The sequence below is a fragment of the Erythrolamprus reginae genome, chromosome 2 (genome assembly GCF_031021105.1).
Source record: "Erythrolamprus reginae isolate rEryReg1 chromosome 2, rEryReg1.hap1, whole genome shotgun sequence".
NCBI classification, from domain to species: Eukaryota; Metazoa; Chordata; class Lepidosauria; order Squamata; family Dipsadidae; genus Erythrolamprus; species Erythrolamprus reginae.
In genome coordinates, this window is record NC_091951.1 from 4,120,455 (window position 1) to 4,132,465 (window position 12,011).

At 43.9% G+C, this 12,011-nt stretch overlaps 1 pseudogene; it reads left to right on the forward strand.

The window, feature by feature from the left end:
- LOC139158547 (zinc finger protein 208-like) overlaps positions 1-11,188 on the forward strand; it is a 40,180-nt pseudogene extending 28,992 nt beyond the window's left edge.
- The last annotated feature ends 823 nt before the right edge of the window (positions 11,189-12,011 follow it).

The window sequence follows — 12,011 nt, forward strand, 5'->3', positions numbered from 1 at the left end:
GAAGTTGTCTCAGTTCCCCCATGCCTGACGGCAGAGGTGGGTTTTAAGGAGTTTACGAAAGGCAAAGGAGGGTGGTGGCAGTTCTAATCTCAGGGGGGAGCTGGTTCCAGAGGGCCGGGGCCGCCACAGAGAAGGCTCTTCCCCTGGGACCCGCCAGATGACATTGTTTTGGTTCATATGCCAGGAGGGTGGGTGTGCAGGTGCTCAGGTATGTGCCCACACCCAATCCTTCCACACACACATATGTACCCCCCGTTGTGCAAACACCTGTACATGCGCTCAACTCCCCCTCTCCGCGCATGCGCACCGGCCTCACTAAAGCCTGGGACAGTAAACCAGAAGTTCAGAAAAATGGACTTCCAGTTTGCCTGTTGTGTTGTTTTTCGCACTCCAAAGCCTTCAGGGAAGCTTCCTGAAGCCACAGAGGGCGAAAAACAACACAACAGGCAAATCGGAAGTCTTTTTCTGAACTTCTGTTTTGCCCGTTGGGCCATTTTTCACAGTCCGGGGCTTCAGGAAGGTTCCCCTGAAGACTTTGGAGTGTGAAGAACAACACAACGGGCAAATCAGAAGTCCATTTTTCTGAACTTCTGTTTTGCCCATTGGGCCGTTTTTTTGCACTCCGGGGCTTCAGGAAGCTTCCCTGGAGCCTCCAGAGGGTGAAATGACCTTCCCTACGGACGAAAATCAGCTGGCCAGCACAAGAAAGTGCGTTGGAGGTGATATAGGACAACGCCTTGCATACCCTCAGATATGGCTCCACACGCCACCTGTGGTACACGTGTCATAGGTCCGCCATCACTGCTATAAGCCATAAGGAATTTACTTTGCACAATTTTTTTATACCCTTTGTTTTGCTGGCGTGCTTCAACCACCCTTAATTACAGGGTAATTAGTCCAGGAAGACACACATCACACAATAAAAGTAAAACCCAGAAGTTTTTATAAACAGAAAAAAAGAAACAACTCCCTTTTTAAATGTCAAAGGGATTTTCTGGTACACACAAATGCAATCCAATTGCTCACCCAATAACTGGGAAATTGAGTCCAATTCTAAAGTCCAGAGAGTCCACACACACAATCCTGAACAAAAAACCACAATCTTGACGAAACAATGAATCAGATAAACTGCCACGAGGCTAAAACACCAGGCTGCACTTTTATCTGTAGCACTAATTACAGCAGCCCTACCCAAACACAGGTGGCCTCATTTTCTCTTGTAATAATCCTTCAGTTGTTGTCTCCTATGCATCACTCGACGCATGCGTGGATGTGTCATTAATTCTTGTTCAGAATCCAGGGATGATTGATCTCCTGGGCTGTCTGCCAAACTCCCCTCTTCCCTGTCACTCACGCTTCCTTGGTCAGAGGAGACAGATTCTACTGGAAGCAAAAGAGGCCTGCGGCATGTGGATGTTTCCCCCACATCCACCTCCACATTGCTTGGGGCAGGAGCTGGGCCAGAGCTAACCACAACACCCTCTAGAAAATAAAACATGAAACTGCCGATTTCTTGTTTGGTAATTTGTCAACAAGGAGAGAAAACTTGCAAATTGTTCTTTTTTGGACTGCAAGATCATGGCAAACTCTTTCCTTCAGCAGGGCTCTGTGTCTTTCAAGGAGGTGGCTGTGTATTTCTCGAAAGAGGAGTGGTCTCGGCTGGATGCCCATCAGAAAGCTCTCCATGAAGAAGTCATGCTGGAGAATTCACGGAATGTGGCCTCTCTGGGTAAAAGACCTTGCTTAATCCTTAAATATTAGAAACATAGAAACATAGAAGACTGACGGCAGAAAAAGACCTCCTGGTCCATCTAGTGTGCCCTTCTACTATTTCCTGCATTTTATCTTAGGATGGATATATGTTTATCCCAGGCATGTTTAAATTCAGTGATTGTGGATTTACCAACCACGTCTGCTGGAAGTTTGTTCCAAGGATCTACTACTCTTTCAGTAAAATAATATTTTTTCACGTTGCTTTTGATGTTTTCCCCAACTAACTTGAGATTGTGAAGTTAGTGAAATATTGTGAAATATTTCCTTGTATGTTTAGGAATAGGAATAGAATTTTATTGGCCAAGTGTGATTGGACACACAAGGAATTTGTCTTGGTGCAGATGCTCTCAGCATACATAAAAGAAAAATATACATTTGTCCAGAATCATGTGGTACGACACTTAATGATCGTCATAGGGGTCAAATAAGCAATGAAGAAACAATATTAATAAAAATCTTAGGATACAAGAAACAAGTTAAAGTCATACAGTCAACATGGGAGGAAATGGGTGATAGGAATGATGAGAAAAACTAGTAGAAATAGAAGTGCAGATTTAGTAAAAAGTCTGACAGTGTTGAGGGAATTATTTGTTTAGCAGAGTGATGGCGTTCGGGAAAACACTTTTCTTGTATCTAGTTGTCTTGGTGTGTAGTACTCGGTAGCGATGTTTTGAGGGTAGGAGTTGAAACAGTTTGTCTCCAGGATGCGAGGGGTCAGTAAATATTTTCCCCGCCCTCTTTTTGACTCGTGCAGTCTACGGGTCCTCAATGGAAGGCAGGTTGGCAGCAATTGTTTTTTCTGCAGTTCTGATTGTCCTCTGAAGTCTGTGTCAGTCTTGTTGCGTTGCAAAACCAAACCAGATGGAGGTGCAGATGACAGACTCAATGATTCCTCTGTAGAACTGTATCAGCAGCTCCTTGGGCAGTTTGAGCTTCCTGAGCTGGCGCAGAAAGAACATTCTTTGTTGTGCTTTTTTTATGATGTTTTTGATGTTAGGTGACCATTTTCGTTCTTGAGATATGATAGAACCTATGAATCTAAAGGTCTCTACTGTTGATACTGTGTTGTCTAGTATTGTGAGAGGTGGAAGGGTGGAAGGGTTTCTCCTAAAGTCTACCACCATTTAGTCATGGTTATCCCAAAAGTGCCTTTCAAAAGGCGATTGAACTTCCTTGATTTTTCCCCCCCTTGAAAACGTTTTGCTTCTTTTCCAAAAAGCTTCTTCAGTTCTTTGGAGATTGATGAGAAGCAAAACGTTTTCAAGGGAGAAAAATCCAAAAAAGTCCAGTTACCCAAAGCATCTTTGGCCTATTGCCTTGTATGAACTTGTACATTTTGTGGATAAACTGGTCCTGTTTTAGCTCATCTGTGGCTTTCGTTTTTCTGCCCTTCAAAATACAGCAGCAATGGAATTTTCTTTATGAGGAAATTATTAAGATAAGCAGAGGCTTTTTTGAGGTTTCCATCCATTGATATAGTAGAGATTGTCCATTTCAATATTACCGTATTATTCGGAGTAAAACATGCGCCTTTTTCTCCGCTTAAAAGAGGCTCGAGATTTGGGTGCATCTTATACTCCAAATGTAGCTTTTTAAAAAACTTTTCCCCAGCTGTAACGAGGTACTAACAATCTTCCTGGCTCTTTCAAGCTTGTTTTCATTGCTACTCCCTCCAAAGAAGGTTTTTTTTCAGCCGTAACAAGGTGCCGGCTTGCAGGATTTTTGCATTGCTACTCCAAAGAAGTATTTTTCCAGCCCCAAGTCTTTGCAGGCTTGTTTTCATCGTCACTCCCTCCGAAGATTTTTTTTGAAGCCCTAACTAGGGGATAATATAATGTGCTGAAGCTAACCAGACTAAGGATGCTAGCCAGAAGAATACCTGGTGTTGTGGTTAGCTTTGGCCCAGCTCCTGCCCCAAGGAATGTGGAGGTGGATGTGTGGGGAAACATCCACATGCCACAGTCCTGTTTTGCTCCCGATAGAATCTGCCGACGAAATCTCCTCTGACGAAGGAAGTGTGAGTGACAGGGAAGAGGGGAGTTTGGCAGACAGCCCAGGAGGAGATCAATCTTCCTTATCATCCCTGGATTCTGAACAAGAACTTATGAGTAAAGGTAATAAAGTTGATGTGGTGGTGCATCTTGGCACAAATGATTTGTCCCAGAGAAATGTCAATGTAGTAAAAAGAGATTTTCAATGTCTAAGTGTGGAGCTGAGTAAAATAACAGATTCAGTGACTTTCTCAGAGGTGTTACCGGTTTGTGGCCAAGAGGATAAAACAACGTGTATCAGAGAGTTTAATGTGTGGTTAAGGCAGTGGTGTAAAGCTGAAGGTTTTGGCTATGTAAGTCATGATGTCAGTAGGTGGTCTAATAGGGAGTTGTTTAAGAAGGATGGTTTGCATCCATCATACAGAGGTACCAAGGTGCTCGGTGAGGAATTCATAACTTTTTTGGAGAGGCATTTAAACTAGGTAAAGGGGACAGAGATGTAACTGATGTGGGTGATTTCTGTCCCCGACCAATGAGGATAAAGCAGTTTTTGGAAGCTTATGAAAAGGGAGCTGCAAATAAAATAGATGTAGTTGTTGATGATAAGGGGCAAACTAATAATGAAAATAATGTTCTTCGGGTAATGTGCACGAATGCTCGAAGCTTGAGCAACAAGCTCTGTGAATTAATGGCCATAATATCTACAGATAATTTGGATCTGGTTGCCATAACTGAGACATGGTTTAAGGATTCTAATGAATGGGAAATATCCATACCAGGATATACACTGTATAGGAAGGATAGAATAGAGAGAAGGGGAGGTGGAGTAGCCATTTATGTTAAAGAAAGTCTAAAAACAACACTAATTCACAATACATGTCAAGATCTAGAGACTCTCTGGATTTGCATGCAAAATAAAGAAGGTTCTGTCATTAGAATTGGGGTGATCTATAGGTCTCCAGGGCAATCTGAGGAATATGACAACAAGATGGTGGATGAAATTACCCAAATGGCACTAAAGGGAGATATTGTGGTTATGGGTGATTTCAACATGCCTGATGTTGACTGGAATATCCCCAGTGCCCTTACATGCAAAAGTAAGAATATAGTAGAGGCCTTTACAGGAGCAGCTCTGGCACAGCTGGTTAAGACACCAACTAGAGGGGAGAATATTCTAGATTTAGTTTTTACGAATGGGAATTGGGTTTCAGAGGTCAAGGTAGGAGAAAATTTAGGTTGCATGACCATCTATGTTTGTGGTTTGATGTAAAAACTCATTGTGAGCAATCCTATAATGCAACCAAAGTATTGGATTTCAGAAAAACAAATTTTAATGCAATGGGGGAATATTTAGATAATGAATTAAAGGGGAGGGATAAAATGGCAGGAGCGAGAACCCAGTGGACTGTATTAAAAAAGGCCATCTTAAAAGCCACTGGACTGTATGTAAGACAAATAACTAAAGGTAAAAGGAAGAAGAAACTGCTATGGTTTAGCAATGATGTAAGGGCTATAGTCAATGAAAAAAAGGCTGCCTATAGGAGGTATAAAGAGTCTGGAAGTATAGCTGATAGGGAGGTGTATAAAATGAGACAGAAGGAGGCGAAACAGATAATATATGCTGCTAAAGCCTCAAAAGAGGAAGAAATAGCCAAATCTGTAAAGAAGGGGGATAAAACCTTCTTCAGATATATTAGTGATAAGAAGAAGAAAAACTGCGGCATCACGAAGCTTAGTACCAGGAATAATACATGCATTAATGGGAATAAGGAGATTGCTGACCATTTCAATAGCTACTTCTGTTCAGTTTTCTCAAAAGACACCGTACAAAATAATACTATAGAGGGATATAGCATTGCTTCCAGCTGTACGGATTCAGCTTCAGTGATCTTAGAAGCCGATGTCTTAGAAGAACTTGAACGATTAAAGATAAATAAGGCAATGGGTCCAGATGGCATCCACCCCAGAGTTCTTAAAGAACTCAGATCTGTCATTGCTACCCCCCTGACTGATTTGTTTAAACAATCCTTGTTAACAGGAGAAGTTCCTGAGGATTGGAGAATGGCCAGTGTTGTGCCTATCCACAAGAAGGGCAGTAGAGAAGAAGCTGGTAACTACAGGCCAGTTAGCTTGACATCAGTGGTAGTTAAAATGATGGAGACTATACTCAAAAAGAGGATAAATCAGCACCTAAAAAACAATAACTTATTGGACCCAAATCAGCATGGCTTTACTGAAGGCAAATCATGTCAGACTAATCTCATTGATTTCTTTGACTATGTCACAAAGGTGTTGGATGAAGGTGGTGCCGTGGATATTGCCTACCTGGACTTCAGCAAAGCCTTTGATACGGTTCCACATAAAGAGCTGATAGATAAATTAGTGAAGATTGGACTTAATCCCTGGATAGTTCAATGGATTTGCAGCTGGCTGAAGCGTAGACATCAGAGAGTTATTGTTAACGGCGAGTATTCTGAGCTGAGTCAGGTTACAAGCGGTGTGCCACAAGGGTCTGTTCTGGGTCCTATTCTTTTTAATATGTTTGTGAGTGACATAGGGGAAGGTTTGGTAGGGAAGGTTTGCCTATTTGCCGATGACTCTAAAGTGTGCAATAGGGTTGATATTCCTGGAGGCGTCTGTAATATGGTAAATGATTTAGCTTTACTAGATAAATGGTCAAAGCAATGGAAACTGCAGTTTAATGTTTCCAAATGTAAAATAATGCACTTGGGGAAAAGGAATCCTCAATCTGAGTATTGTATTGGCAGTTCTGTGTTAGCAAAAACTTCAGAAGAAAAGGATTTAGGGGTAGTGATTTCTGACAGTCTCAAAATGGGTGAACAGTGCAGTCAGGCGGTAGGGAAAGCAAGTAGGATGCTTGGCTGCATAGCTAGAGGTATAACAAGCAGGAAGAGGGAGATTATGATCCCGCTATATAGAATGCTGGTGAGACCACATTTGGAATACTGTGTTCAGTTCTGGAGACCTCACCTACAAAAAGATATTGACAAAATTGAACGGGTCCAAAGACGGGCTACAAGAATGGTGGAAGGTCTTAAGCATAAAACGTATCAGGAAAGACTTAATGAACTCAATCTGTATAGTCTGGAGGACAGAAGGAAAAGGGGGGACATGATCGAAACATTTAAATATATTAAAGGGTTAAATAAGGTCCAGGAGGGAAGTGTTTTTAATAGGAAAGTGAACACAAGAACAAGGGGACACAATCTGAAGTTAGTTGGGGGAAAGATCAAAAGCAACATGAGAAAATATTATTTTACTGAAAGAGTAGTAGATCCTTGGAACAAACTTCCAGCAGACCTTGTAGATAAATCCACAGTAACTGAATTTAAACATGCCTGGGATAATCATATATCCATCCTAAGATAAAATACAGGAAATAGTATAAGGGCAGACTAGATGGACCAGGAGGTCTTTTTCTGCCGTCAGACTTCTATGTTTCTATGTTTCTATGACGGACCCACGCAAGCGTAGAGTGATGCATAGGAGAGAACAACTGAAGGATTATTACAGGAGATAAGTGAGGCCACCTGTGGTTGGGTGGGGATGCTGTAATTAGTGCTACAGATAAAAAGAGCAGGGTGCTGTTTTAGCCATGTGGAAGTTTATCTGATTCATAGTTTCGTCAGGATCGTGGTTTGCTGTTTCCCTGTTCAAGACTGTGTGTGGAATTTCTGGACTTGGGGATTGGACTCAGTTTCCCAGTTACTGGGTGAGAAATTGGATTGCATTTAACCTGTGCCTTGTGTGTACCAGAAAATCCCTTTGACATTTAAAAAGGGAGCTGTTTCTGCTTTTCTGTTGATAAAGACCTTTTTGTTTTCCTTCTATTGTGTGGTGTGTGTCTGTTTGGACTAATTGCCCTGTAATCACGGGCAGTTGGGACACACCGGCAGAACACCTGGTAAGTAGATTTTTGCCCTATTTTCCTCCCCCAAACTAAGATGCGTCTTATACACCAGTGCATCTTATACTCCAAAAAATACAGTATATGTTAGCTTAGTAATAACCAAGACTAAATCAAACTATTAAACATTTTCATCTAGGTTGACAAATACTGCAGTCCTTGCTAAAATTCCAGCAGGAAATTTGCAAGTCAATGTCTATAGTTGTTCTGTACAGTGATCCCTCGATTTTCGCGGGGGTTGCGCTCCCTGACTGCCCGCGAAAGTCGAATTTCTGCGAAGTAGAGATGCAGCCGACATTTTTGGCTATAGACAGCCAAAAACTACCCCCGCACACCCTTTTCCAAGGCCGCGCAGGGAGCCAGGCTTGAAGTTGGGAGCGGGGAGTGACGAAAGTGCAGAGGCCGGCAAAGATCGTTTTGAATGTCGGCCGCCCCCAGCGCATCCGGTCCCCTCGCTGCTCCCCCCCGCCCACCCAATCCGCCCCTCTCACTGGCTTTCTTGGGGCACAGGTCCTCCTGCAGCAGCGCTGGCGGCTACAGCTTCTCAGCCTCATTCGGCCACTAGCCGCTCTGAGTGCTTTGAGAATGTCCGCCCGGCATCTCTCGCAGTCCCTTAGCTGAGAGCGCTTTCGTCCCAGCTGTCAGTGAGGGGGCTGCAGGAGAGGCGGAGCAGGCGTTCTCACAGAGAGAGAGCAACAGACAGAGCGAGATAGAAAGGAGAGAGGGAGAAAGAGGGGGGAGAGTGGAAGGTAGAGAGAGAGAGAGAGAAATGATGGAAAAAGGGAGAAAAAAAGAGAAATGAGAAAATGATTGAAGCAGAGAATGACAGGAAAGAGAGAGAAAGAGAGAGGGAAGTGACTCTTGGTGATGACGCATGACGTCATCAGGTGGGGAAAACCGTGGTATACAAAAAAAACCACGGAGTATTTTTTAATTAATATTTTTTGAAAAACCGTGGTATAGCCGTTTCGCGAAGTTTGAACCCGCGAAAATCGAGGGATCACTGTATTTCCTTTCTGTGGCCTTATTGCAATCACCTTTCTCTCTCTTTTTTGTTTTAACTCCAGGGGGTGAAGAGCAAGGGAATAAAAACTCCAAGGAAACCCTCCAAAGGCTGATGCTGGAAGAGGGAACAGAACTGTTTGCAAATCAGACAGAACCAAAAACGCACCAGAAAAGTCACTCCAAAAACAGAAAAAAACCAGGCTCTTCTTTTTCACGGCCTCACGTTCAAGAGTTGTTTGTCCAGCCAAACCAACATCTTAAAAGTAAGGGGAAATGTTTTGAGAAAGGCCGAGAGACATTGCAGGAGATCTCTGGTGTAAATAAAGCTTACAGGACCCTAGTCAAAGAGCCGGAGCCTCGGCTCAGGGAGAACAAAAAAGGTTGCCGTCGTACTTTGGCCCTGTCTCTGCGCAAAAGAGTCAGTGTGGGGGAAAAACCCTACAAGTGCACGGAGTGTGGGAAACACTTCAGCAATAGCAGCTCTCTTACCTGCCACCGAAGGATCCACACCGGAGAGAAACCCTATCAATGCATGGAGTGCGGGAAGAGTTTCAGTGACAGCAGTAACCTCACTGCTCATAAAAGGAGCCACTCGGGAGAGAAACCCTATCAATGCATGGAGTGTGGAAAGAGCTTTGGTACAAGCAGCATCCTAACGTCCCATAAAAGGAGCCACTCAGGAGAAAAACCCTATAAATGCCCGGAGTGTGGAAAGAGCTTTAGTATAAGCAGCAGCCTAACGTCCCATAAAAGGAGCCACTCGGGAGAAAAACCCTATAAATGCCCGGAATGTGGAAAGAGCTTTAGTACAAGCAGCATCCTAACGTCCCATAAAAGGAGCCACTCGGGAGAAAAACCCTATAAATGCCCGGAGTGTGGAAAGAGCTTTAGTATAAGCAGCAGCCTAACGTCCCATAAAAGGAGCCACTCGGGAGAAAAACCCTATAAATGCCCGGAGGGTGGAAAGAGCTTCAGTACAAGCAGTTATCTTACTTCTCACAAAAGGATCCACACAGGGGAGAAACCCTATCAATGCACGGAGTGTGGGAAGAGTTTCAGTACAAGCAGCATCCTAACGTCCCATAAAAGGAGCCACTCGGGAGAAAAACCCTATAAATGCCCGGAGTGTGGAAATAGCTTTAGTACAAGCAGCAGCCTAACGTCCCATAAAAGGAGCCACTCGGGAGAAAAACCCTATAAGTGCCCGGAGTGTGGGAAGAGCTTCAGTACAAGCAGCATCCTAACGTCCCATAAAAGGAGCCACTCGGGAGAAAAACCCTATAAATGCCCGGAGTGTGGAAATAGCTTTAGTACAAGCAGCAGCCTAACGTCCCATAAAAGGAGCCACTCGGGAGAAAAACCCTATAAGTGCCCGGAGTGTGGGAAGAGCTTCAGTACAAGCAGTTATCTTACTTCTCACAAAAGGATCCACACAGGGGAGAAACCCTATAAATGCAGGTAGTGTGGGAAGAGTTTCAGTACAAGCAGCAGCCTAACATCCCATAAAAGGAGCCACTCGGGAGAAAAACCCTATAAATGCCCGGAGTGTGGGAAGAGCTTCAGTACAAGCAGTTATCTTACTTCTCACAAAAGGATCCACACAGGGGAGAAACCCTATAAATGCAGGTAGTGTGGGAAGAGTTTCAGTACAAGCAGCAGCCTAACGTCCCATAAAAGGAGCCACTCGGGAGAAAAACCCTATAAATGCCCGGAGTGTGGAAAGAGCTTTAGTACAAGCAGCATCCTAACGTCCCATAAAAGGAGCCACTCGGGAGAAAAACCCTATAAATGCCCGGAGTGTGGAAAGAGCTTCAGTACAAGCAGCAGCCTAACGTCCCATAAAAGGAGCCACTCGGGAGAAAAACCCTATAAATGCCCGGAGTGTGGAAAGAGCTTCAGTACAAGCAGTTATCTTACTTCTCACAAAAGGATCCACACAGGGGAGAAACCCTATAAATGCAGGTAGTGTGGGAAGGGCTTTAGTCAGAGCGGTGTCCTCATTTCCCATAAAAGGATCCACACCGGGGAGAAACCGTACAAATGCATGGAGTGCGGGAAAAGCTTCCATACCAGCAGTAACCGCGCTTCCCATAAAAGGACCCACGCCAGGGAGAAAGTCTACAAATGGATGAAGGCACATTTTAACCAAAGCACCAGCATTTCTAAACATAGAAGGACCACTCCCGGAGAGAAACCTTATAAGATTTAGATTCTTATTAGATTTGTATGCCGCCCCTCTCCGAAGACGGACTGCGAGAAAAGCTTTAGGAAGACCACAACTTTCCTTTTCCGTAAAAGGATTCATACAGCGGAGAAACATTATAAATTCTTAGAAGGTGAAACTGGAATGTAAGAAATATTCTCACCATAGGATCCACTTAGGAAAGGGAGCCTATCGGAGCACAGACTGTGGGAAGATCTTTAATTAATGTTCTCGCCTTACCTAACCAAATTCAGTCCACAGAGAGCAGAAAACTGTCTCAACAGCATGGAATAGTAAAAGAGCTTCCGTTAAGGTGGATCTCTTACTAGTACTAATGTTCTGTCGGGCTCTCTGGTAGACTCCTCCCAAAAATTCACAGGTACAAATTTCAGACACACACACATGTTTGAAAATTCAAAACAATGTTCTTTACAATGAAAAGTCACTTAAACCAAGCCCTCTTTTGGTATAGCAAAGAGCCCTCGTCTCCAAACAACCTGGTAATTTGTACAAGTCCCTTATCAATTCTGTGATACTTAGCTTGCAGCTGTGAGGCAATTCACAGTCCTTCTTTCACAAAGTGAAACACACTTTGCTCTGGTTTAGTTTCAAAGCGGGGAAAAATCAGCACACAAAGATCAAAGTCAGCAAAGCAGTCACGAAACACAACGATCAGATAATCCTCCATAATGGCCAAACCCACAGGCTGCTCTTTATAGCAGCCTCACTAATGACCACAGCCCCACCCAACCACAGATGGCCTCATTTTCTTTGATAATAATCTCTCAGTTGTTGTTGCCTATGCATCGCTCTCTGCATGCGTATCATTAACTCTTGTTCTGTCCAAGGAGGAGCTAGATATTTGATCTCCTTCTGAGCTGTCTGCCCCACTCTCCTCCTCCCTGTCACTCATGTCTTCTTGGTCAGAGGAGCCTTCATCAGCAGATTCCACCGGGGGGGAGGGCAAAACAGGCCTGCAGCATGTGGATGTCTCCCCCACATCCACAGTCCTTGGGGCAGGAGCTGGACCAGAGCTAACCACAACAACTAAGAAGAAGCAATGGGGAGAAAGCAAATAGATAACAGAGTGTGGGAAGAGCTTCCGTAGAAC